Raw genomic sequence first — 23,416 nt, forward strand, 5'->3', positions numbered from 1 at the left:
TTCTAGTTTATATTTTACAATTGAAAGATATTAAAAAATAGAATTTCTATCAATTGCTATCATGTTAATACAAACATTTAGCTTGGCCCTGGAAAGAATTACAATGATGTAAAATGATCACTGTAGCGTAAAGAAGAAATATACAGTGATGTAATTGCAATATTTCCTACAATAATCAAAATCAAATATTGTTATAGTGACACAAGGCTACATAGGGCTCTTTGCTAAAGATGTTTCTGATCTAACGCTTTGCACTGATCACACGTGGCTGGCCTGTGGCCTGGAGAGCCTGGGGCTAAGCCATCCCTGATTACAGGATGAGCCACACCTGGGTTGAATCAGGTGCTGCAGGGTAAAAAGAGCAGGCAGCTGCAGTAAAAGGGGAGGGTTGCCAGGTGTCCAGTTTTCAACCAAACACCCGGTCAAAAAGGGACCCTCCCCAACCTGGTGAAAATGGGCCAGAGCGTGAGGGTGGGGGAGAGCGAGTGACAGAGGGGAGTGGCCGGGGCCTCGGAGAAGGGGCTAGGCAGAAAGTTGGAGAAAGCTCTTCAGGCGGGGAGGCTTGGGGAGGGTGGAGGACCCAGTCCAAGCATGGAGAGAGACTACAAGGGCTGAACTTGAAAGGCCTATGGAGAAGGACAAACTCCAGGTGGAAGTTACTGGGAAGCAGACAGGCAGACCCTCAGGAAGGAGGGGCTGAGTCCAGCTGAAACTGGGGTAAAAGGTGTGAGAAAGTTTTGTTTTATTTTCAACTTTGTGTTATTTTGGACTCTTGGGGGAGGGAGGGAGAGTGAACTAGGGTTGGAGGGGAAAGTGTGTCCCCAGTGGCCTAAATAAATGGACTCCCTTATGGAGAGTGTTTGAATGACTTTTGAACTGTGAGTTCTTAGAAGGCCCTGGAGAGGGGAGGGGGGGAAACATAGGCAAGGTGTTAATAGACCAGTGGTCTGGTTTTCAACCTTTTTTTTCATTTGTGGACCCCTAAAAATTTCAAATAGAGGTGTGGACCCCTTTGGAAATCTTAGATGTAGTCTGCAAACCCCCAGGGGTCCATGGGCCACAGGTTGAAAACCGCTGCTGTAGCACAACCTTTGGCCACAAGTGGGGTTGGGGTGGGGGGAACTGCGCTGCTACAATCACCCTTTTAAGTGAGCATCTCAGTGTGCTTTATAGACGTTAATTAAATAAGCTTCACAAAACTCTTTTAAGATAAAAGCATATTATACATATTTTACAGTGGAGTGAATTGATGCACAGGGAAATCAAGTGATTTCCCCAATCTCTCACGCAGGGTCTTGGGGGGAGGTGGAACTCAGGAATTCTTAGAGCCTTGAAAAGCCACAACCATTAAAACTTGGACACGTTTCCGGTCAGTTTTTCTGTTATGATTTTTTTGTATGTTGCATGCACTTCTAGGACAAAATATTAATTATCTTAGTTATTGTGCATCAAGCTCTGAAGCACAAAACAACATATTTTTGTTTCGTCTTATCATAATATAATCGCAAACATGACACTGCACAGCCATCTGATGAAGTGATGTAGTATCTTTTAATTATGTTATGTTAAAAGTAAGATTTCAAAATATAGCCTTAGAAATAATTAAATTTGTTTTGTTGAAACAAGAATTAGAAACATGAAAGCTTGAGGAGATTTTCAAAGGGGATCTAGAAGAAGGAATGGAAAAATCACAGCAAACAATACATATGTTCAGAAGCTTTAAGAAGACTTTATTTGTGTATCAGGAGAAAACTGCTCAAGATCAAAAAATGGAGAAGATATAAAGCTATGGGACTTTCCCCCTCAGCTGTTTACTTCTATGCAAAATCCTTGACGAGTTGTTGCCCATCAAGGTAGCACCTTAATTCTGAAGACTGATTTATAGCTAAACAATTGAATAGGACACTCAATTTAATTTTGTTCTTATTTTTTAAAAAAAGTAAAATGGCAGTGACTGAGGAGCACAGTACAGCTTCAGTCACCTGCATTGTGATAGGGGACAAGTATGTTCAGGTAACCAAGATGTTTTGAAATTGGGGGTGTTTTTACTATAATTAACTGAAGCTGAAGGGATGTAATTTATTTCTGCAAATGGGCTGTTTTAAGATAGCTGAAAATGGATACAGTTGTGCTGTAATCAGACTCACTTCTAGCAATCTGTTTTTAAGAGCAGCTTCAGTTCATTCCAGTTGGTTTCAAAGGTGCTCTTAAGGATTTGAAGACTAGACCCTGTTTCAGCAAAGCATTTAAGCATGTGCTCAACTGTAAGCAGGTGAGTAGTCCCATGTCAGTCTACTGTAAGTCTATTGAATTTTGTGGGACTACTCACCTGCTTATAGTTGAGCTCATGCTTAAGTGTTTTGGATTGGAGCCTGCGTACTGGAAATGAACAAGTAGTTGGTTCAGGATTATAAATGATTAGCATTTTATTTGCATTTAAAATGATTTAAAACATTTCATTTTAAAATGCATCTATTGACTAGATATCTTTGGGAAATGAGAACAGAGACATGCAATTGTAAATAGAAAACCTAGAGAGGAGCCAAACCTCAAGCCTCTGATCACACTATTTTTAATTTTGGTGGGGATACTGGATTAAAATTCTTGGCTCCGAATCCATCATTAGTCCATGATTCCATGTCAGATCCAAGACTGGATGGGCTTGTTTTCTGGTTCTGGTTTGGATGTGGCTGTAATCTTCCTAGAATATCTGAGTTTGAGACTTCCACCAGACCTTGGCACCACCGAATGAACTGTGAATGAATGAATGAAACCTGAACTCTGCCTTATTGACCACTTTGCCTGATTGGCCAAGGAAGTCAGCAAGCCTGCTCTTAAGCCCAGCAGTGACCACCGATCTCTGGCTGCTCGATGCACATGCCTGCAGCTCTGAACTCTCCTCTGCTTACCTTGCTTTAGCCCTCATCCAGCCTTGCTCCTGTCCCACTCCCCTGCTTGGTTCCTGACTCTGGCTTGGACCTTCAGTGCTATTTCTGGCATCTGACTCCATCTCTGACCACTAGGCCTGACTGCCCAATCCTGGTTTGTGATAATTCCCTATCATACTAGGGCCCCCCATTCTCTCCCCCCAGCCAGGGGCTCTGTGTGCCTCCTTTCCCCCATACTCCTCATTTTCTCTCCCCATCATTCAGAGGGCTTGTCCCTATGTTGAATTAGTGCATGGCAAGCCAAGGAGTGACTCTACAGTGCACCAGCTTGCCGCTCACTAACTCGCCATGTAGACAAGCCTTTATTTCTTTTCTGTCCGGGAGGTAAGTCATTCATGGGCACAGCTGATGTGGTGGTGTGCATATGCTATGCTGGAAGGTGTGAGGGCTGCCATCAACTGGTTCTTTGATCTGTAGTCAATTACTGTGGTGGCTGAAACTGCTGGGTCTGCTAGCCAGACATGAAGGGCTCTGTGTTGGCATCCCCCCACCACCAATTTTTCCCTTCCAGTGCTCACCAAAATCAGTGAGGTTCTGCTCATTACTGCCTAAAACATGCCCTGAAATTTTGGAATTGATTTGCATGCAGCATTCAAGTTATTGTATTACATACAAACCGAGTGTAGGGCCTCACTTTGCTCAGCCAATGAAAGATATTTAGTGTACAATACCTTCAAGTCCATTTTAATATAATATTTCTATAACGGACTTTGCTTCTGCATTAACATCTGATCAACTGAACGCTGACACGTGTAGAGTCCATAACATACAACCCATAAAAAAGGCCATCACTTTCACTTATAAGAGACAGAGGAAAAAAACCTAGAAATTGTTTTTTTATGCCATGATTAGAACTAGTAGATTGTTTTCAGTAAAAAAGCTATTTTAGTGGAAAATGGCTATTTTGTAGAAACGGATGGATTCCTGTTTTCAATGAAATTTTTTGGTCACTTTTTTGGAGGGAGGGGACAACTGAAAATGGCAAAATTTTGGATGGTTAGGTGAAATTTTTGGTGTCTAAAAAGTATTTTTTCTTTAATTTCAGTTTTTGGTTATCAAAAACAGAAAAAACAAACAAACTACTTTTCACTGAAAACTGAAATTTTGATGAACACAAAAAATTGTTTGTTTTCACTGAAATATTTTTTTACAAGGAACAATAAATCATTTCCGGACCCATTATAACCATGATATTTGACATGATAGCTATTATTGATATGTAAGAATTTAGCACTTGGTGCATACATAAGTAGGACTAAATAACAGTATGGAAGTGCAATTAAGTGTCAGAAGTCCCTGGATATTAATAAACTGTGTGTGTGTGTGTGTGTGTGTGTGTGTGTATATAAAGTTATGGAAGCCTTGGGTGAAATTCTGGTTTCACTTAAATTAGTAGGGGTTCTGCCATTAATTTCAATATGGTCAGGATTTCACCCCTTGATTCCAAGACAAAACTCTATTCTCAGTTATGAAATTGAGCAAGTTATTCATAAATAATAAACCTGAAAACCCTGGCCTGACTCTCAGTATTTACAATAAATTGTAACTTGTGTAGTAAGCTCAACTCAAGGGTAGAAGAATTGAAAACTTTGGTGGTAAATGGGTGAAATTCTATGGCCTCTGTTATACAGATAATTTAGTAGTCTTTTCTGGCCTTAAAATTTATTAATCTTGTTTTTTGTACAATAATTTAGTACATAGAAATAGAGAACCATTGATTCAAAGTCTTTTTGTTTAAAGGAGCCCACTGACTTTCTCAAGTTAGAGAAAACAGAGGTTGGGGGGGCTGAGGGGAAAGATTCTCCGTGAAGAATTTCATGAAAGCTTGGAGGGAAGCAGTGCAAGTAGAGCAGTCTAGTCCGGTACACCGTACCAGTAAGATATTTATAGCCGGTACAGTGTAGCGGAAACAGGGACGGCTCCAGGCACCAGCCGACCAAGCTTGTGCTTGGGGCGGCACCTTAAAGGGGCGGCCAAGCTTGGTTCGGCGAGGTAGCGCTTGGGTTTTTGGTTCAGCGGGGGGGGAATTGATTTTCTTTTTGGTTCGGCGGGGCGGCGCTGGGGGGGTTGGTTTTGGTTCGGCGGGGCGGCGCGGGGGGGTTGGTTTTGGTTTGGCGGGGCGGCGCCGGGGGGTTGGTTTTGGTTCGGCGGGGCGGCGCCGGGGGGTTGGTTTTGGTTCGGCGGGGCAGCGCTGGGGGGGTTGGTTTTGGTTCGGCGGGGCGGCGCTCGAGGGGGCGCTCGGGGTGGTTTTTGGGTGGGCGGGGCGGCGCGGGGGGGGGTTGGTTTTGGTTCGGCGGGGCGGCGCTGGGGGTTGGTTTTGGTTCGGCGGGGCGGCGCCGGGGGGTTGGTTTTGGTTCGGCGGGGCAGCGCTGGGGTTGTTTTTGGTTCGGCGGGGCGGCGCTCTGGGGGCGCTGGGGTTGTTTTTGGTTCGGCGGGGCGGTGCTGGGGGGGGGTTGTTTTTGGTTCGGAGGGGCGGTGCTGGGGGGGGTTGTTTTTGGTTCGGAGGGGCGGCGCTGGGGGGGTTGTTTTTGGTTCGGCGGGGCGGTGCTGGGGGGGGGTTGTTTTTGGTTCGGAGGGGCGGCGCTCGGGGGGGGGGTTGGTTTTGGTTTGGCGGGGCGGCGCGGGGGGGTAGGTTTTGGTTCGGCGGGGCGGCGCTGGGGGGGGGTTGTTTTTGGTTCGGAGGGGCGGCGCTCGGGGGGGGGGTTGGTTTGGCGGGGCGGCGCTTCTTTTTTTTTGGCTTGGGGCAGCAAAAAAGTTAAAGCCGGCCCTGACCGGAAAGACACAAGAGGAGCAGAACGGCTCCGCTCCCTGCCCTTCCACAGAGCTGCGTCTCCTCCCTCCGTACAGCAGCAGCCCCGCCGGAGGAACTGCCCGCGTTCTTCTCCTTTTCCCACTGCGCTTCCTGGGAGAGACTCTCCGAGGAACCGCAGTGGGGGAAGGAGCAGAACACCAGCAGCTCCTCTGGCGCAGGTGTACCAGCCCCACCCTCCTAGCTCGGTCCTATGGTGGGGCTGCTGCTGTACAGACGGAGAAGACGCAGCTCCATGGAAGGTCAGGGGGCGGGGTTGGGGGCAGTAGAGCTGCTGCAGGGGAGCTGCCAGTGTGGGGCTGTCCAGTGGCCCCATCTTCTGCTCCTTTCCCCACTGCAGTTCCAAAATCTCTGGCGCAGCAGGAGGAGGACAGTGGACCCCCGCCCAGGTAACATAGGATGGATCACGGGGAGGGGACGGGAAGAGCGTGGGGGGCCTGGGCTGGGGGTGAGTCACATGGAGGGTCACCTGCCCCTCCTTTGGCTGTCTCCCTCCCCCCTGCCCGATACCAGTAAGAAATGTTGGAGGCTCATGCAAGAAAGTAAATACAACTCACTGGATTAAAGCAATATGGTCAATACACATGAGCAGTACTTCAAGATGATGCTTTTTGTATTAGCATTGTACTAATCTATCATTTTTAATTCTAATAATGACTTTAAATACCCCTTTGTGCTCTCAGCTTGCTTTGCAAATATTAATTAAGGTTCTTCGAGGTAGGTACGGTAATATCATTAAGAAAGATTAAGATGATTAAGATTTCAGAAAATCTGAAACAGATGTCCAAGACCAACAGAACAAGCCAGTCATTGCCAAAGGTGGGATTAGAACTCAGGAGTTTCTAGCTTCCAGCCTATGCTCAGAAGACTAGGCCCTGGCCTTCTGTATAGTAAACACTCTTTCATCTCTTAGGACTAATTATGCATTTATGATTAACATCACTTCTTTACCTCACAAGGGTGTTGAGAATTAAGAGGGCTCAATGAATTCACATTGGCAAAACTCACATAGACTTCATTGGGAGTCCACTCAGGGCTGATTTTTGTAAAACATTTTGGGATCCTCTGATGAGAGGCCCTATATCAGAGTGAATTGCTGCTGCTGTTAGTTGCATATGGATAATTTCTGTGCACTGGGGTGAAAACATAACTCAAAGTGTTTCTTTAACCTCTTGATGCCAGGATTTGGATTTTCTCAGCTTGCAATCTGTTGCAGATAGAAAATCAGTCTGGGCACAGGGAGTTGAAATACTCTTCTCTTTGCAGGTGTTACATTTTCTGCTGCTTTTGTTATACACCCATATAAAATTGTAAAAGGTTAAATACAATTTGCCATTGGCAATAGACACTGTCAATATACAAGGAATATCAACATGAAAGAATAAGCTGCTGTACCTGAGCACTTTTTAGATACTTCATTATTTCTTTTCTGACAAATTCAAGGGTGTGGGTTGGCAGATAAACACAAAGCCTAATAATTTGATCTCATAGCGGGTAGTATTTCATCTCTCTGAAGTAGAGCGATGAGAAGAGGGTTACATCTTACAACCTCCCTCTTCACCACTGAAGTAAATTAGAGGAGTCTTATTTAGAAGGAAGGTAAAATAGCAAAATATTTGCTTAAAGTAAGGTTGTTCCTCTAGGAGGAGACCAGTACAATTTCTGGCATTTTCAAGTTTCTCTAAAGTCCTAGCGGGCAACCTTGTTTGTGAAATTGACTAGGTGCGGTTATTAAGTTTGATGGCACTACAATAATGCACGTAGTAATAATAACAGCACACAGATGCAAGTTCCAGAAGTGAGAAAAAGCATAATACTATTTAATTGTATCCAATATAATACTAGCATGTCTGCCTTTTCCCCACCAACGCATTTTGTGATACCAGTTTACACCTAAAAGCAAGAACCCTTAGCCATAACCCTTTATTGTAAGAGTCCAAACTTTTCAATATTGAGCCTGTGTAGGCAAATTGCCAGGACTCCAAGAGGCACACTGAATTTTCATATGTATTTGCATATTGCTTTTATCACAGATTCATGCACAGTAGCATATCATTTGTTTGTACTTAGGTATTTACTGAACGATGAAAGGAAATTAGTTTTTTTCACCAGCAACAAAAACCTGCAGTTGATTTCCAACCCCCCATCCAAATCCCTTTCATTTACAAGGAGAGGTTTGTAGCATTCTGTGGGACACAGTTAGCCCTCCGACTTTAAGCATTCCTGGACAACTGTGCCAGTACTCATGCCCCCTTATACTTGTATAGTTGGTAAAATAATCCAAAATTGATTTAGAAAGATAAATGTCCATCTTTTGTACCAAGACCAGTTTGAACGTACTCTAGTTTACTAGTTATTGACATAATTGACGCTAGTCCACTTTCATTCTGCAGATTTTTATCTGTGTAGCCTGTAACAACTCCTATGAAGCTGTCACACAATCTGTTGTATCAAAACTTACTTACAGGCGCTGTCATTCAGGGATCATTGAAATGATAGACTGTTATGGTCTTTCCTAGTAATGTGTGCTTAGGGAGTCCTTCATTTATATGATACACTTATGCAATTTTTGGTGAAAAGTAGTTATTAATCCTGCACAGAAGACACATTTTCAATTTAGATAAGACTTGCTATTTTAAACAAAATGGCTCAAAGGTAATTTATCCATCTCAGGGTGGTAGTATGCAGTCCAGAGTTCACCCTTAAAAACTTGCCAATTGTTTTAACACCTTAGGTAATTAAGTACTTTTACCTCAGTGTTGAAAGTACTTCATATAGGACTAGACTGTGGAGCTAACATGAGCCCTGAGTCAGGGGAAGCTGCCTCAGAAGCAGACCAGCACTGAATAGTGTCAGAGTTGCGGTTTAGTCCTTGCTCCCTCAATGTGCTAGTGTGGGGAAGTAAGCGGTGACCGCTCCAGATTACGGCCCCTTCTGTACCAGCTCAGTCTGCTCACTTGTGCAGTGGAGTGGGAGTCCTCTCCTATCCCAAGCCCCTGCAGGAAAGTAAGGGGTGTCTTCTGAGCCCCTTAGCATCCCTATTTGGGATGATAACAGAGTTTATTATGAGTAATAAGTATAAGACTATTCGAGGACAGTGCTACTCCTATTGGACGAATCAATAATATTTTCAGTTAATTCGCTCTCCTAGGGTATAGTTGGTTACAACTATGCATAGGTGCTGGAACTAAGGATGCTGGGGGTGCTGTAGCACCCCCTGGTTTGAAGTTGGTTTCCTTATATACAGGTTTTACAGTTTGGTTCAATGGCTCTCAGCACCCCCACTATCCAAATTGTTCCAGCACTCCTGCAACTATGCAGTGCTGGTTATAGAGCCCAGTTCTGTGGGGCATTGAGATTCCTCTACATCCATTGCAGTCGATGACAGCTGAGAGTGCTTGGTACCTTGGACTTCGGTCCATAGTGTTTTTTCACTAAGTCATGTAAAAAGGAAACTGGGGGCCTGATTTTGCAACCCTTTCTCACCTGAGTACTCCTTTCTCAAGCAGATAGTCCTCTTGGCTTTAATGAGACTACTGTCTGAGTCAGCACAATTGTAATTAAGTTGCTGTAGGATGAGGGCCTTCAGGGAGAAACCTAGAGTAGGAAATTATTGGCCTGGTCCAGCAAACTGTCATCTCAATCTCATTGCCTCTAATGGGGCTACTCATGAATACAGCATATTTGCCTGAGTAGTAATTGTAGGATTGGGCCATATAACTATATGTAGTTATTGCCCATAAACAAAGATCTTTACTAATTTGTTTAATAGACATAGCATCTTCCATTTACCCCCAATGTCTGAACCTTATGTTAACAATGACTGGTGCCTTAACTTTTCCAGAACTATTTTGTTTTAATTTCTTACCAAAAAAATTAGATTTTCTTTTTGTAATTTAAATATGGCCAAGGATGACATTTTCTTCTAAAATTGCAATTGAAATTCATAGACAGAGATCTTATATGCCAGTTTTTTTGCTAGACCTGGAGTGAATTTGTGTCTCAAATTTCAAACCCCATTTAAGGTAGTTGGACTGGCAAATGGCTAGGGACCAATGAGGAGAGGGACAGACATCTAGAATTTTGGCCAAGCAGCTATAACTTATTTATCTGTAACTCAGACAGGATAACTCTTGGTAGGCAGCTTGTCCTGACAGCAGAAGGGGAGGAGGAGAGTGGATGCTGCCCAAACTATCCCTGTCTCTCATCAGTAGAGGCTTGAATCCAGAGCCTCTCAAATTCTTAGGGCATAACCAATCCACCTTAACATTGGCTCATGCAAGCCCACTTATCTTGGGGCCTTCCAGGCTTGCAACCTGGTAGGCTGCTAGCCAGAAAACATCACTGAGCCCTGTGAAAGTGCTCGTGGATCTCTGACTCCAATCTCTTTCTCCCCTTTGGTGATCACGGTCCTTACTTTCTTGCCCTTTGACCCATGCACCACCTGTTACCTGCCATCCCTGAAGAAGGGAAAGTCTAAAGCTCCATTGCCAGGATCCATCATTGAAATCCTGTTATGTGATAAATGCGTAACAATGCCTGGGACCTGCACCAAATCTTTACCCAGACACAAACATGTAGACTGACCAGATCCATCCATAAAGTCAGAACCATGAAGCCAGGCAACTAAACAGACAGAGGATTCAGATAAGTTAACCCAGGACATGCTTCAAAACTCATCTTGGGGGAGGAGGGCCCTCTGGGAAGGCAGTGTAGTGAGAGATGCAGGATTTATGTGTGGGTAGCTGCTATTTTTATTAGCTTAGCTAACAGTATTATATGGAGTGATGTTGTAGCTATGTTAGTCCCAGGATATTAGAAACACAAGGTGGGTGAGGTAATATCTTTTATTGGACCAACTTCTGTTGGTGAGAGACACAAGCTTTTGAGCTGACACAGAGCTCTTCCTCATGTCTGATATTACCTCATGTACCTTGTGTCTCTGATAGTATTATGACAGCCTACAGCACATTTGCATTGAGCAGTCTTTAGAGTCATGTATGATTTTTCTATATTTTGTTTTCATAAAAGCACCTAGAACTACAGAGAGGAGCATCAAAGACATAAAGCAAATGGATGGTATCAGTCTATTTTAGTGAATACATTGAGCCTATCTTGCAGTCTTTATTTGCATGAGTAATTCTTATTCACACAAACAGTCCTATTGATTTCAATGGGACTATTTGCATGAGGAAGCGTTATGGGAGTATAAGTTTCAGAATTGGCTCATATATTTAAAACTGGTGTATATAGCAATAGAGCATGCAATAATTTGGTTATACCTTTAAGTGTGATCTGAAATTAAAAAGCTTTATTTTGGAGCTCTGAGTAGAAAGTGTTGATATTTTTAAATGAATTTTGCGATAGAACGTCCAATGTATCATCATATAGGAATTTCTCTCTGACTGTGAGATATACTCAGCAGAGGAATGACTTTGATCACCACCCCGGAACAATATTAAATCATTCATTTCAAGAGCCAAAGGGACTGGAATCTGCTTTTTAAGGTAAAATATTCATTTTCTTTCTCAACGTTCTGTAGTCTGAGGTGCCTAAACTGAGAAACATTTCAAATATTTGAGTATGTGACATGATTAATTTGTAATTTAATTGTACTTTGATCTAGCATAATTGACTTCAGGGGGACTACTTGAGAGTAAGGCCCCGATCCTGAAAATTGTTTCACGGGCCCAGACTTCCAGTAAAGGCTTCAGCTGCGTGGAACAGTTTGCAGGACAGGGAGCTAAAATACTACTCCGTGTGAGGAAGGGTGGCAGAATGATAGTAAATCTGTCTTCTGCCAACCTAATTTTCATGCCTACAGCTTTGGAAACGTTAGGGTTTTTTCCGCTTTGTACATATGACGCTGGAATTTCTTCTTTGCACTTGGTTCACTTTCAGTTTTAGCATTCAGATAATTGAATATAAAATCAGGGGAAATGAATTATTTCAGAGGATATTCCATTTTTCGGTCCACAAGCTATTGGTTATGCATAAAAGCTCTCAGCATTTAAGATGGTAGAATGTTCTCAAGTGAGTGTCCTCTGAGACAAGAAAAATTGCAAAGCAGGAAAAGAAATTCTGAAAAATACAAACAGATGAATGAAGTGTCCCTCCCAAAAAGCCAAAACTTATGCTAGCAGTTGAAAAACGTTCTGCATCAGAGCTGTATAGTTGCATTAATGCAAGATAGCATAATACGTATCAGTCAGGAGAAGTGCATTGTGGAGGAAACTCGCTTCTGTTTACTTCAAGGGACATTGACTTCAATTAGATCCTGTTTGAATAAGGCGTAGGTGCAAATAGAGGGCTAGATCATGCTATTTGCACATGCCCATAATAAGGAACGGTGCATAGGCACCCCACTCCAAGGGGAACACACAGAGGTGTTGTGCCTCAAGAGGCACAATTCCTTCTTGGGCATCTGTGTGCTCCACCCAATGCCTTTATGGAGAGCAGCTTACTCTACTTCATGGCATGCAGCTTTCCAAGCCAGCATATAGAAGGTGAAACTGTGACTCTGCCTAATCTCTGTTCCTCCCTACTCAATTGCACCTAGGGATAAAACATCAGGGCTGCAATTTTACCACATCAGGGGGTAAATCCTTGCTAGTTCCTATTTCCCTATGCAGTTGCATAAGGGCTAGTCATAGTCTTGTCCTAAATGAGGACCTAAGGGTTTGACCTGCACTCAATATGGAATTTCACATTAGGCATATTCAGTAACCACCTGGCTTGACCTGAAAAACAAATGTGGTAACTAGCTAAACACGATTGCTTTCAGTTCTAGTGGCTTTCACAAATCCATAGTAAAAGGGTAGCTGTGTGGAATGAATAACAGATAATAAAAATCACTAGGTTTGGAGCTGCTACCTTTAGGTTCAAACCAGGCTAATTTTTAGCTTAAAACCACTGCTAGGAGAAAGCACATTGCTTAGCTGACTACGTACACCAATTAATTGTAGTCCTGACTTGGGGGAAAAAAAATTGAACAGAATTAAGATATAGAAACACTTGTGGAAAATTACAGAAATAATGTCTGACACTTTGGAGTAAAAATAGGAGTTTTCTCTTGAATGAATTAATGACAGTCTGGCAGAGTTAAATAATAGTCTTAGCTTCATTATTAATTTCTGTTATCAATTTAAATTCTCTAAATTCTGTGGCCAAATATTATAACGAAGAACTAGATTTAGATATTTTTGATAGTAAAGTCATACATTCTTCAAGATTTGTGCTCAGAAGGCAGGAGACCACTAGATGTAAAGATAAAACCAAGGGCAAAATCTGGCTACGTCTCAAGGGAGGTAAATGACTAATCTTTATCAATTTCTTATGAGACAGGAAATACAGGGCTCAAATGCTCAAACTTACATGAAAATATCTTCTTCCAACCCACCAGATATTGGAAGCCATAACGGTGTGAGATCATGAAAGAAAGAGTTTAGCCTGGAATATGTTCTTCTTTTAAAGAAGAGATTCTGTTATAAAGAAGGAACAAAACATAATTTAGGGTCTCATGGCTATTATTATTTATCAGAGTTGCCTGGGATTTAGCCACACAACTCCCATTAAAGTCAGTGGGAGTTATGAAAGTCTATGTGCCTAAATGTCATGCAAACTCTGAAAATTTAGAGGAAAATGACAATCCAGATAATGGAAAATGACAAATATGAAGTAGCAGACAAGATATTACATGAGAAAAAGGGCAAAATGTCTAACAAAATGAAAAAGCTGATGGAAAAGAGAAGATGGATGGAAAAGAGATGGTTGAATACATTGAGTTATGTAAGATTGTGAGAAAGAAGTCATAGGATTTCGGAAAATACAATTTCATCAGAAGCTGAAGGAAAATGAAAAGGAAGACAGCAGGTGTAATTGCTGTGAGGAGCAGCTTCCTGCTGAGACAGGAGAGTTTTACCATCAGCTCTACAAGAACACATCCAAACAAATACAACAAACATCGCAAAAAATGTATAATAAAATCAAGAAGGTAGGACAAAAGGGCATAAGCAGACATGCCATATACATTGGAGAAGAAGCAGAGCAAAGGGTGACTAGAATGACAGTAGGAAGAGATGTGAGAAAATGACCTGTTCATGGATATTGTACAGTAACAGAGGAAGAAGACAAGTAGAAGATGCTTAGACGATATAAGGATAAAGAATATGGTGAACTATGTAATATATGTGCACAAGAAAGATGATGCTGGAGTACTAATCAGCATGTCCTCTTCAGTTTACATTTTTTTACCAAAGCATCAAGAATTTGACTCATTGCAGCATTGCATTTTAACCAACAATGGGGCTTTTCTATAACCTTCCCATTTCTATTAATCTGGGAATCTGACCTACAATCTTAAACTGCAACAGGGGAAATGAAATGTGAGAGAAAACATTGCCTAACTTTTGATAGTTAATGTAACACATTGCAAAGTGAAGATGTGGAATTGCTATCACTGAGGATATTCAAAAGTAGTCTATAAAAGCAGCAAAGAGTCCTGTGGCACCTTATAGACTAACAGACGTATTGGAGCATGAGCTTTCGTGGGTGAATACCCACTTCGTCGGATGCATGTAGTGGAAATTTGCAGGGGCAGGTGTGTATATATATGCAAACAAGAAGCAGGCTAGAGATAACGAGGTTAGTTCAATCGGGGAGGATGAGGCCCTCTTCTAGCAGTTGAGGTGTGAAAACCCAGGGAGGAGAAACTGTAGTCTAGACATTCACCATTTAGTCTAGATTAGGAATAGTGAAACCAGTGCTGCTGGAATGCCACTGGCTGGACTAGAGGGTCTACCAGAGTTCCATTCTGACCCAATGATTCTAATACGCTAGGAATCTCTGAAGAGACTTAAAGAAGCAAGTAACAAAGATAGAATGTATGGTAAATGGAGAGGTGCTGAACCACAGACCAGTTCAATTATGAAGACACATTGGATTTACTTTTAGACAACATACGCGTTAACTATGACATTTTAGATGAGCTCTGTGGAGCTTGAAAGCTTGTCTCTTTCACCAACAGAAGCTGGCTCAGTAAAAGATATTATCTCACCCACCTTGTGTCTCACATTTTATTGATTAATTTAACCACCATGTTAACCTGGCCTTACACCATAATGAGCAACTCCACAAGTGGTGCTTCACAAGTAACTAAAAACTGGTTATTTATAACTGTGTTTATCACTGGCAGTTGTCCTATGGGTCAGAGAGACCATTCATCAAGAAAATAGGAAATAATTTGGTGTCACTTGGTGATGGCAAAATAATTGTTACATAACGGCCTAACTTTCTAAACTAATGAATTGGGTAGCAAATAAAATAAGAGACTGTTAAGGCTATAAGGCAAAACAAACTGCAAAAGACACAGAACAGTTTGCGAGAAGGACAAACAGCAGGGGACACAGGTAAAGGTTTTGAATAGATGCCAAAAACGAGTAGGCACAACAGAGATAAATAAAATACACAGTGAAGATGCAATATAATAAAATACTGTAATTTGGACTGTCAGCGTGAAGGTAGAGAGTTCAGAATAGAAGAGACTGAGTTAGCTTTTATGGGATATTTAACCATGAACCACCAGAAGTCGAAGCTGCTGCTGGTAATACATATTCAGATAAAACAAACATGTTATTGGCAGAAATGTTATAAAATCACTCCATAAAGTTTTTGGTTGCATTTGTTGAGTTTGTCCACCAAGTATCTGCAATTTATTTGTTTGAAGACTGCATTTATTGACATCAGAAAAAGTGGTAGCTGGCATGCTGTGCCCCACAATATCCCAGACAAGGACTCTACATCTTCCTACATACTAAGCGACATTGTTTTGACCTGTATACACTTACATATAAGTATATTGGATTATCATGGGGCCCCTACAGAGGAAAGACTAACACAATGATCAAGAAGCCCTCTGAATAGCTCTTGCAACACTTTGTCCTATTTAGGAGCTGAGGTTAGCAAACTGTCCTGAAGAAGAGATGTGGTTCTGCTCTCTAAACCCATCAAAAATTTCTCACAATTTGTGTGGATCTCAGGGACAGGCATGATCTCTAGATGCCTGGTGCCTTAATACAGCTGCCCCGCTGGCCCCACTCTTCCCCTGCCAGCACAATTTCTTCTGGAGCCAGGCTGCTGCTGGCTGGCTGCCCCCATGGTTATGGAATAGCAGTCGGTGGGAGGCCCAGTTAATCTTAATGCAGTCTGAAGCAGCTTTAATTGCTGATCAAATATCCACTTGGAGATACACAGGGCCAGCAAAAGATGCTGCTGCAAACTGTTTTTGCTCCACTATCCCACAACTGTCTGTATTAATCATAGAAACACAGGACTGAAAAGGATCCCCTATTCCAGTCTGCAGAGAGTAGATCTGGACTCTCGACCACAATCATGTAGTCCATGCAAATTAGAGATGGGCAAAATTTTACAGCAATAGTCTGTCTATTTTCCCATTTCTCCCATTAGTGTAGAATAGCTCTCTGTGTGTCTTTGAGTATTTTGTCCAGTCTAGTTTTCAATGATTCAAGTGATAAGACTTTCACCATTGCCACTGGGGGACTATTCCATTGTTAAGAGACCCCACTAATAATCAGCCATATTTTTTTTTCTTGCTCAATTTGCTCCCATTATGCCTAGGTAAATACCCTTATAGTAAAGGTAGCAATGTTTTCCATTATGTTTGTTTTAATATATTGGGTATACAATAGCTGACATTTAATTTTATTCCATAGTTAAGCTCTTGTGAAAAATTCTGGATCATAGTGTCTACAACCATTTATGAAACACATTAATCATGAGTGTAAAGAGGCAATGAATTCAGTGATAAAAATAGAATGCCCCATAAAATCTATAAAGATAACCCCCCATTTGCCTTTCAAAGTTTCATCTAAAAAATACTTTTCAAGGCTAACTACACATGGACACCTAAAATATTCAGCAACAAAATAAAAAAAATTGTTTTCATTTTAAACGTGTATAACACAATCTAAATGTGCAACCTCCTTTCCCCAAAGGAGATAGCAACTGAGGTGATTGTTCCTTAATGAGTTCTGTGTAGGTTTTGCTGATTTTTAATACTCTTCTGGAAAGGTCTGTCACCAGTTTTTGCCTTTAGCCAAATTTTGCTGCTGTTCTTTCAGTATCTGAAGAGGCGATTACCTGCTACAAACAAACTTTTTACAATCGAAGAGAAAAAGTGGTTGTTCTTCTGTGCTCTCAATTGTTATTGTATAAGCTGTGTGTGTGTAATTATTTTATTTTTTTTGGAGAGGAGTATTATAATTTTCTGTTTCGTGTTTTACAGAGGCAAATGTCATTAATGATGCACTTAGCACCTTTTAAAAATAGGTTTTATGCTCACTGTAGTTTGATGCGCAGTCTTAGAAACTTCCTTCACAAACTGGAAACCAATTCTGTAGACTGGAAGTGTTGGTAAGGGGATTGGGCTCTTTTCGGTTACAACAGAAATCCTCCAACAGAAGAAGTTTGCAAGATGAAGTTGTTTCTTACAATAGAATCTCCATCCCTCTTTCTGGCAAGGTAGTGCTTAGTAGAGCGCTCTTCTTCCCCCAGACCACTCTGCAGTTCAGTTATGTCCTCATTTGCGTTGCTATCCCTTCCATTCTGAAGTCATCCATAAATGTGTTCATGGTTGAATTCATGCCAAAGGAACTTCCAATAAGGCTTAAAGCAGGTAGCCAGGGTTCAGAGATGTTATCTTTTTTTCTTCAGTTGGCCAAAATAGCTTCTGCAAGCCCAAGGAGAGCCTTGTGCTGGCCTACAGCCAGCAGAGAGCCTCACTGCTTCACCACGGTGACAAAAGCTGCTCCATGAACCAACTGAAGTGCTTCTGTGGACCACAAGTTGAGAAGCATAAGGGTCAAAACCTGGCTTTGAAGCCAATGGGAATTTTGCCCTCTCCTGTAGTATTTTGGGCCTGAGCTTGTTCCCACTGAAGTCAGTGGGGGGTTTACATTGAGTTCAGTGCGTGCAGATGTGATGCTTTATTTGCAGGTCCCATGCAGCACTTGAGTTGTGCCGGAACGTTCCAGAGCTCCATTCCAGCACTTCTTTTGGAAGCCAGAACAGCATTCAGGTACTTCTGATCATGATAAAGTAAACCAATGATTAGCACTTTTTCAAAAATCCGGCACCCACCCCTGTTAATTCAAAATTTTCTTCTTGTTGAAATAGTTACGTCCCAGCACTTCTTTTTCTAGGGCTCGAGCACTGGTTCTGTGATGGTAAAACTGGCGGCCCATCACCATAACTGTGGCTGCTTGTTTGAATTAAGGAATGGATGTGCTACACTTCATGAAAACATGCCAATGGCTGCAGGCAATATGAAATGATCTCAGGAGTGTTACGAGAGAGGCTGCTGAAGCACAGAACACATTTTAGGCACATCAATCATCTGTACGTATTGTTGTAAAACATTGTACAATGGGGCTTAAAACACTTCATGTGCCTTCTAAAATTATAGTCACACCATGTACCTAGAAATGACATTGAGATGAAATCTCTGCTGTCTCTCTGGAATTCTCCAGATGGCAGAAATGAATTTTGTTTTCCCTAAATATGAGAGCATGTTAGAATTGTTGGGGAGATATGATGAAGAAATGTACACTTCCTGAGCACAAGATCTGAACCTTCTCTGTGTATCACAACTTAATCAACCCAGTCTCAAATGTGATGAGACTGGATTGTCTGAATTTAAATTTTAATCAAAAGGTGATACAGTGGTAAATCTTATCTGTGCTGATTTAACATTTATTTTATTTTTAACAGCTATCATTTGTGTTATAGCAAAAATTTCCCTTGCGCTACAGATAAGAGCTCCACAGTGTGGATCAGACTTGAGGATTTTGATCAAAGTATAAGCAATTGTATACGTTTCCACTAAAAATATTTCATGAGACACAGACATATGAAAATACTTATTCTCCTGGATGCATTTGCAGATTATTTAGTTTAAAATTAGAGAAACATTGTGTAGCTTTTCTTTTCTTTTTAAAATGCATATTATACATGCAAATATAAAATGTGAATAATTTAAATATAAAGTACACTAACTGTCAAGCCTTGCATTCCTTACTGTGGGAAAACTTCTGTTGAAGTCAATGGGTACTTTGCCTAAACAAATCCTGCAGCATTTTACCCATGCGGGATAATTTGAAACAGTTTCTTACTTTGTTAGATACCAACAGCTATCTTTTGAATAACAAAACGTTCAAATCTTATATGTCTATTGTAGCTTCCTGCTATTCTCTGGGAGATGAAACATCCAGTGGTACCAGAAGCTTCAATGCACTTATATTCCAGGAGAGAAACCCTTTACAAGGTAAATACAGAAGATTCTGTATGAGAAATGTATGTGCATATAAAGACATGGAAGAAAATTGACATAACAGTACTAATCTATTTAAGTCTTCAAGTGTGCTCAACTATTTTTCTGAATTATGTCTGATGGATTATTGTTACACTGTAGTTTGTAGCTAATCTTATATTTTAGTCTTAACTGAATATACATATGTGTTTCTTTTGAATACAAAAGGGCCTGTTCCCCCCTTGATGCATTAGTTTTTGGATGTAATGGCAGAACAGATTCCTCAGATGAGCAATTACCGAAGTTGAAGGAGCAGATGGCTTATGGCAGTGCTTCTCAACCCGGGGTCTGGGGCCCACTGGGGAGCCCTAAGCAGATTTCAGGAGGTCCACCAAAATAAATTAGAGAGCAGGGCTAGTATTAGACTCACTGGGGCTCAAGGCAGAAAGCCAAATCCCAAGCCCTGCTGCTCGGGGTTGAAGCCAAAGCCCGAGCCCCTCGTCCCTAGGCTGAAGCCAAAGCCCGAGCAACTTAGCTTTGTGGGGCCCTCTGTGACGTGAGGTCCTAGGCAATTTCTCTGCTTGCTACCTCTAACGTCAGCCCTGGCTTGTAATCTACTGAAAAACAGTTGTTGTCCAATGGATAGGCTGTGGAATTTTTATAGCATATTGGGGCACGGGGGTGGGGCTTCAGAAGGAAAAAGGCTGAGAATTCCTGGCTTATGGGACTTGGTAATGAGTGATGAAGCTTTTCTCCATCACTAGTTCACATTTGGTCTAGGTCAACATGACCAAAGTTATCACTGAAAAACTGATTAGTGGTCTGTGTGAAATTAATTGACGATTTTTAGTCCACCCACATGACAGTAGCCACTACTATAGAGAGTAGAAACTGGCAGCCTTGCTGGCAGCTTCTGTTGAGACCAAAAATGTGACATTTCTTAATCCTGGTCTACACTACAAACGTATGTTGGTATAACTGTGTCACTCAGGGGTGTGGAAAAGGAGCTATACTGACCTAACTCCTGGTGTAGGTGGCACTATGTTGACAGGAGGACTTCTGACTTTGACACAGTTACTGCCTCTCAGGGAGGTGATGAGAGAAGCTCTCCCATGGCTGTAGATAGCATCTTCTCTATGCTCTACAGCTGCTGCAGAGCTGTAAGTGTAGACAAGCCCTTAGAAACAGAACTTTTCTGATAGTGGAAGTAGCCCCTCAGATCCTGACTGAGACACATTGGACTTGTCTATGCACACAGGTATGCACCAGTTTAACTAACAGTGTGATTTTTGTACTGATTTTGCTGAACTTGTGTGGCTTTGTGTATGGACACTGTTACATAGGTTTAAACTGGGCGTACATTGATTCAGGGATAAGCTAAACTGATATAAGCCCAGTTTAAACCAATGTGTAGTGTCTGTACATTATGCTGCACTGGTTTAAATTGGTGCAGTATCACTTCATCTTTAGTTAAACTGGTACATAAAAGCAGGGTCTTATGAATAAACAGAAGTCTTCAGTTTCCAAGCTATCAATCTAGCACTTTTTGCTACCAGTAAGGGCCAGATTCTTAGTAACTGTAAATAGATGTGTCTCCGTTGACTTAACTGGAGCCACATTGCTTTACACTAGCTGAGAGTCTGGCCTTACATTATTTTAAAATACAAGCTGAAGTGTTTATGATTCTTGTCTGTTTTATATTTTTGGAAGATAAAAAAACCACAGTATATTTAAACATTGCACGCGAATCTACATTTCAAAGAGTGATGGAATCTGTGGTCAGAAACATTTCTGATTAATTTATCAAGAAGAATATGATATTTCTCCCCTCAGTATATTGGAAATTTAAATTTAATTACCAAGAGGTACAATAGGTTATGGAAAATCATTCTGCAAGTGGAAGTAGAACTCACATTACAACAACTGAAGCCTGACCTGGCAGAATGAAGAACTGTGGGATTATATGGAGCAGATTAGGGATCTTGTTCAGAATGTGGATCTCAGAATCCAGAAAACCAACTGTAATTAAGTATCAGGGGGTAGCCGTGCTAGTTTGTATCCACAAAAACAATGAGGAGTCCGGTGGCACCTTAAAGACTAACAGATTTATTTGGGCATAAGCTTTTGTGGGTATTTTTTACCCACTAAAGCTTATGCCCAAATAAATCTGTTAGTCTTTAAGGTGCCACCAGATGCCTTGTTGTTTTAACTGTAATTTAAATGACTGCTGTACATACTGAGGAAAACTTCCTTTTGTGTCAGGGAAAATTGTGTAAAATCTTCCCTTCTTTGTCTTGATGGTAAAAAGAGAATTTCCAGATTGCACTGGATGGTCCAAGAGACAGGATCTACCAGCTAGACCAGGTGATAATCATTATAAATCCAGTACACTTTTGGCACTGGGAGAACCAATTGTTAATAAATAGGTTGAGATAATTGGGAAAGCTGGGATTCAGTAGTTTACAAAACTCAAATGTTTTTAAATACACTTGACTAATGCAAATCCAACTCTAAAAGGAAATAGCTTTGAGCAATTGGTTCCAGATGTGCTTGTAAAAGTTACAATGAAAAGATAATGAAGTTGTAAATAGTGGGAAAGCTTTTCTTCATCAAAGTGAGAGTTCCTTTACTCCTGAACTGATCAATTAGCAGGGATAAAGAATCCACATAGGGAAGAGCAATTCTAAACCCTGTGCCCATTCTGTAAATTACCTGTTTCAGGACAATCAGACCTTGCTCCAGGCAGATCCTCTTTCTGATGAATGGAAAGCCTACACTGAGTACATAGACCACATGATTTTAGATGGGCTGATCAAAGCTATCAAGTGTTCTCTTAAGTATCTGATTGAAAACACCAAATAAAGGAGTGGACTTAAATGATGTCTTGAAGTGCAGCTTGTCCTTAATAGCAGTGAAACAACTTTTAAACCTTCTTTGGACCCTAATGTCAATGGCAATTTCTCTGATGTGGAGGGACTAATCAGAAACATTTACAGAATTGCATCATTTATTAACCGAGTTGCCAAACATCCTGCAAGACACTTACCAGGCATTATTACTAGCTGGTATCTTTCCTTAAAAAACAAACAGTTGACCCTTCCACCAGGCATTTAAATGTGATTGTTTGCCCCACCCAAGTCACCTGCATTCAGTGACTTATGGAGGAGTGAAAGGCTTTTACACATGTATTTATTTTGAACTGTCATTTTCTACACGCTTGAACCTCTTCCTCTTTCCTTCTTGTATTAGTGCATCCAGTACTTTCCTTCAGCCACCAGAAGGTGCTCTTGAAATTGCACTGCATGGTTATTTTTTTTTAACCCCCTCTAGTTTGCTTGCCCAACTTACAGCATGATGGCCAGTTCACACGGAGGTCTGGAGCTGGCTGAGCTATTTGCAGAGGACAATTTCTTTCATGGATTTAGCCTCTGCTTTTGTTTGTGAAGAATCCTCCAACAGTCTTGGTGTTTACAAATGGGTTCATTAATCAGACTTTTGTGAGCAATAGTTTATGCAATCATGTTTCAGCTTGTATAAGTCTTCAGAACTATTTGCTTTGCTACAGCTATTAGTGTGTGTGCTCTCTGTAGTGTGTGACTGGTCGCATAGGTCACCTGATGTTGTTTCTCCTCCCTGCTACCCACAATCCGTATTAGCATGAATGTTCACCACAGTTTTTCTCTTCCTACAGACCAGTTTAGGTTTGCGGGAATGTTCGCAGACAGTAAATCAAATTGGTCTGCAAATAATATTAAAACAATTTTGTAGTTTTAATTTTAATGAACATTTACATATGTTTTGTATCCAACTTCGGCTTCATTTCCTTTTTCCACAATGTATTTATGGCAGTCACAAGCAAGTGCTGAAGTCCAATTTCAGATATACAGGCCACCGAGAAAGAACAGATAAAATGTAAGAAGGTCACAGCCATATAAACTGTACAGAAGCAGCAATGTTGTGAAATCCATCATGAAGGTTAAACAAAAAACATTTAAAAAGCAACTAAATGAAGCACAGCTGATGGGAATTGATACCGGTAATATTTTAGGGACTAACCCTGGGTTGCAGTGAAGGAGCTTCACAGCTCAGGTTGGGCTGGGGAGGTGCAAAGGTGGAATAAAGCTCACCTTTGCATTTCCCCACACCTGGCCCAACTGTGTGCTGGGCCAGTCCCATGAGTAAGTTAGAACAACCTGCTTGGAGGCTGTTTGCGCTGAGCTGTACTGGTTCCGGAGGCCTGAATGTCAGTGGAATTGGTGGAATTTGGGGAAGATCTGGCCACATCTCCTGTTCTGCCACAATAGCCCTGATGTTGGCTGAGGAGGCAGGGGAAGA

At 41.5% G+C, this 23,416-nt stretch overlaps 1 long non-coding RNA gene across 1 annotated transcript; it reads left to right on the forward strand.

Moving 5' to 3' along the window:
- Positions 1-6,116: 6,116 nt before the first annotated feature.
- Positions 6,117-19,085, forward strand: LOC120375073. The gene is made up of 5 exons (XR_005586425.1): positions 6,117-6,146; positions 11,149-11,264; positions 17,770-17,851; positions 17,976-18,171; positions 19,010-19,085. It is a non-coding gene; the product is annotated as an uncharacterized LOC120375073 (long non-coding RNA).
- The last annotated feature ends 4,331 nt before the right edge of the window (positions 19,086-23,416 follow it).

Source organism: Mauremys reevesii, linkage group 11 (genome assembly GCF_016161935.1).
Source record: "Mauremys reevesii isolate NIE-2019 linkage group 11, ASM1616193v1, whole genome shotgun sequence".
NCBI classification, from domain to species: Eukaryota; Metazoa; Chordata; order Testudines; family Geoemydidae; genus Mauremys; species Mauremys reevesii.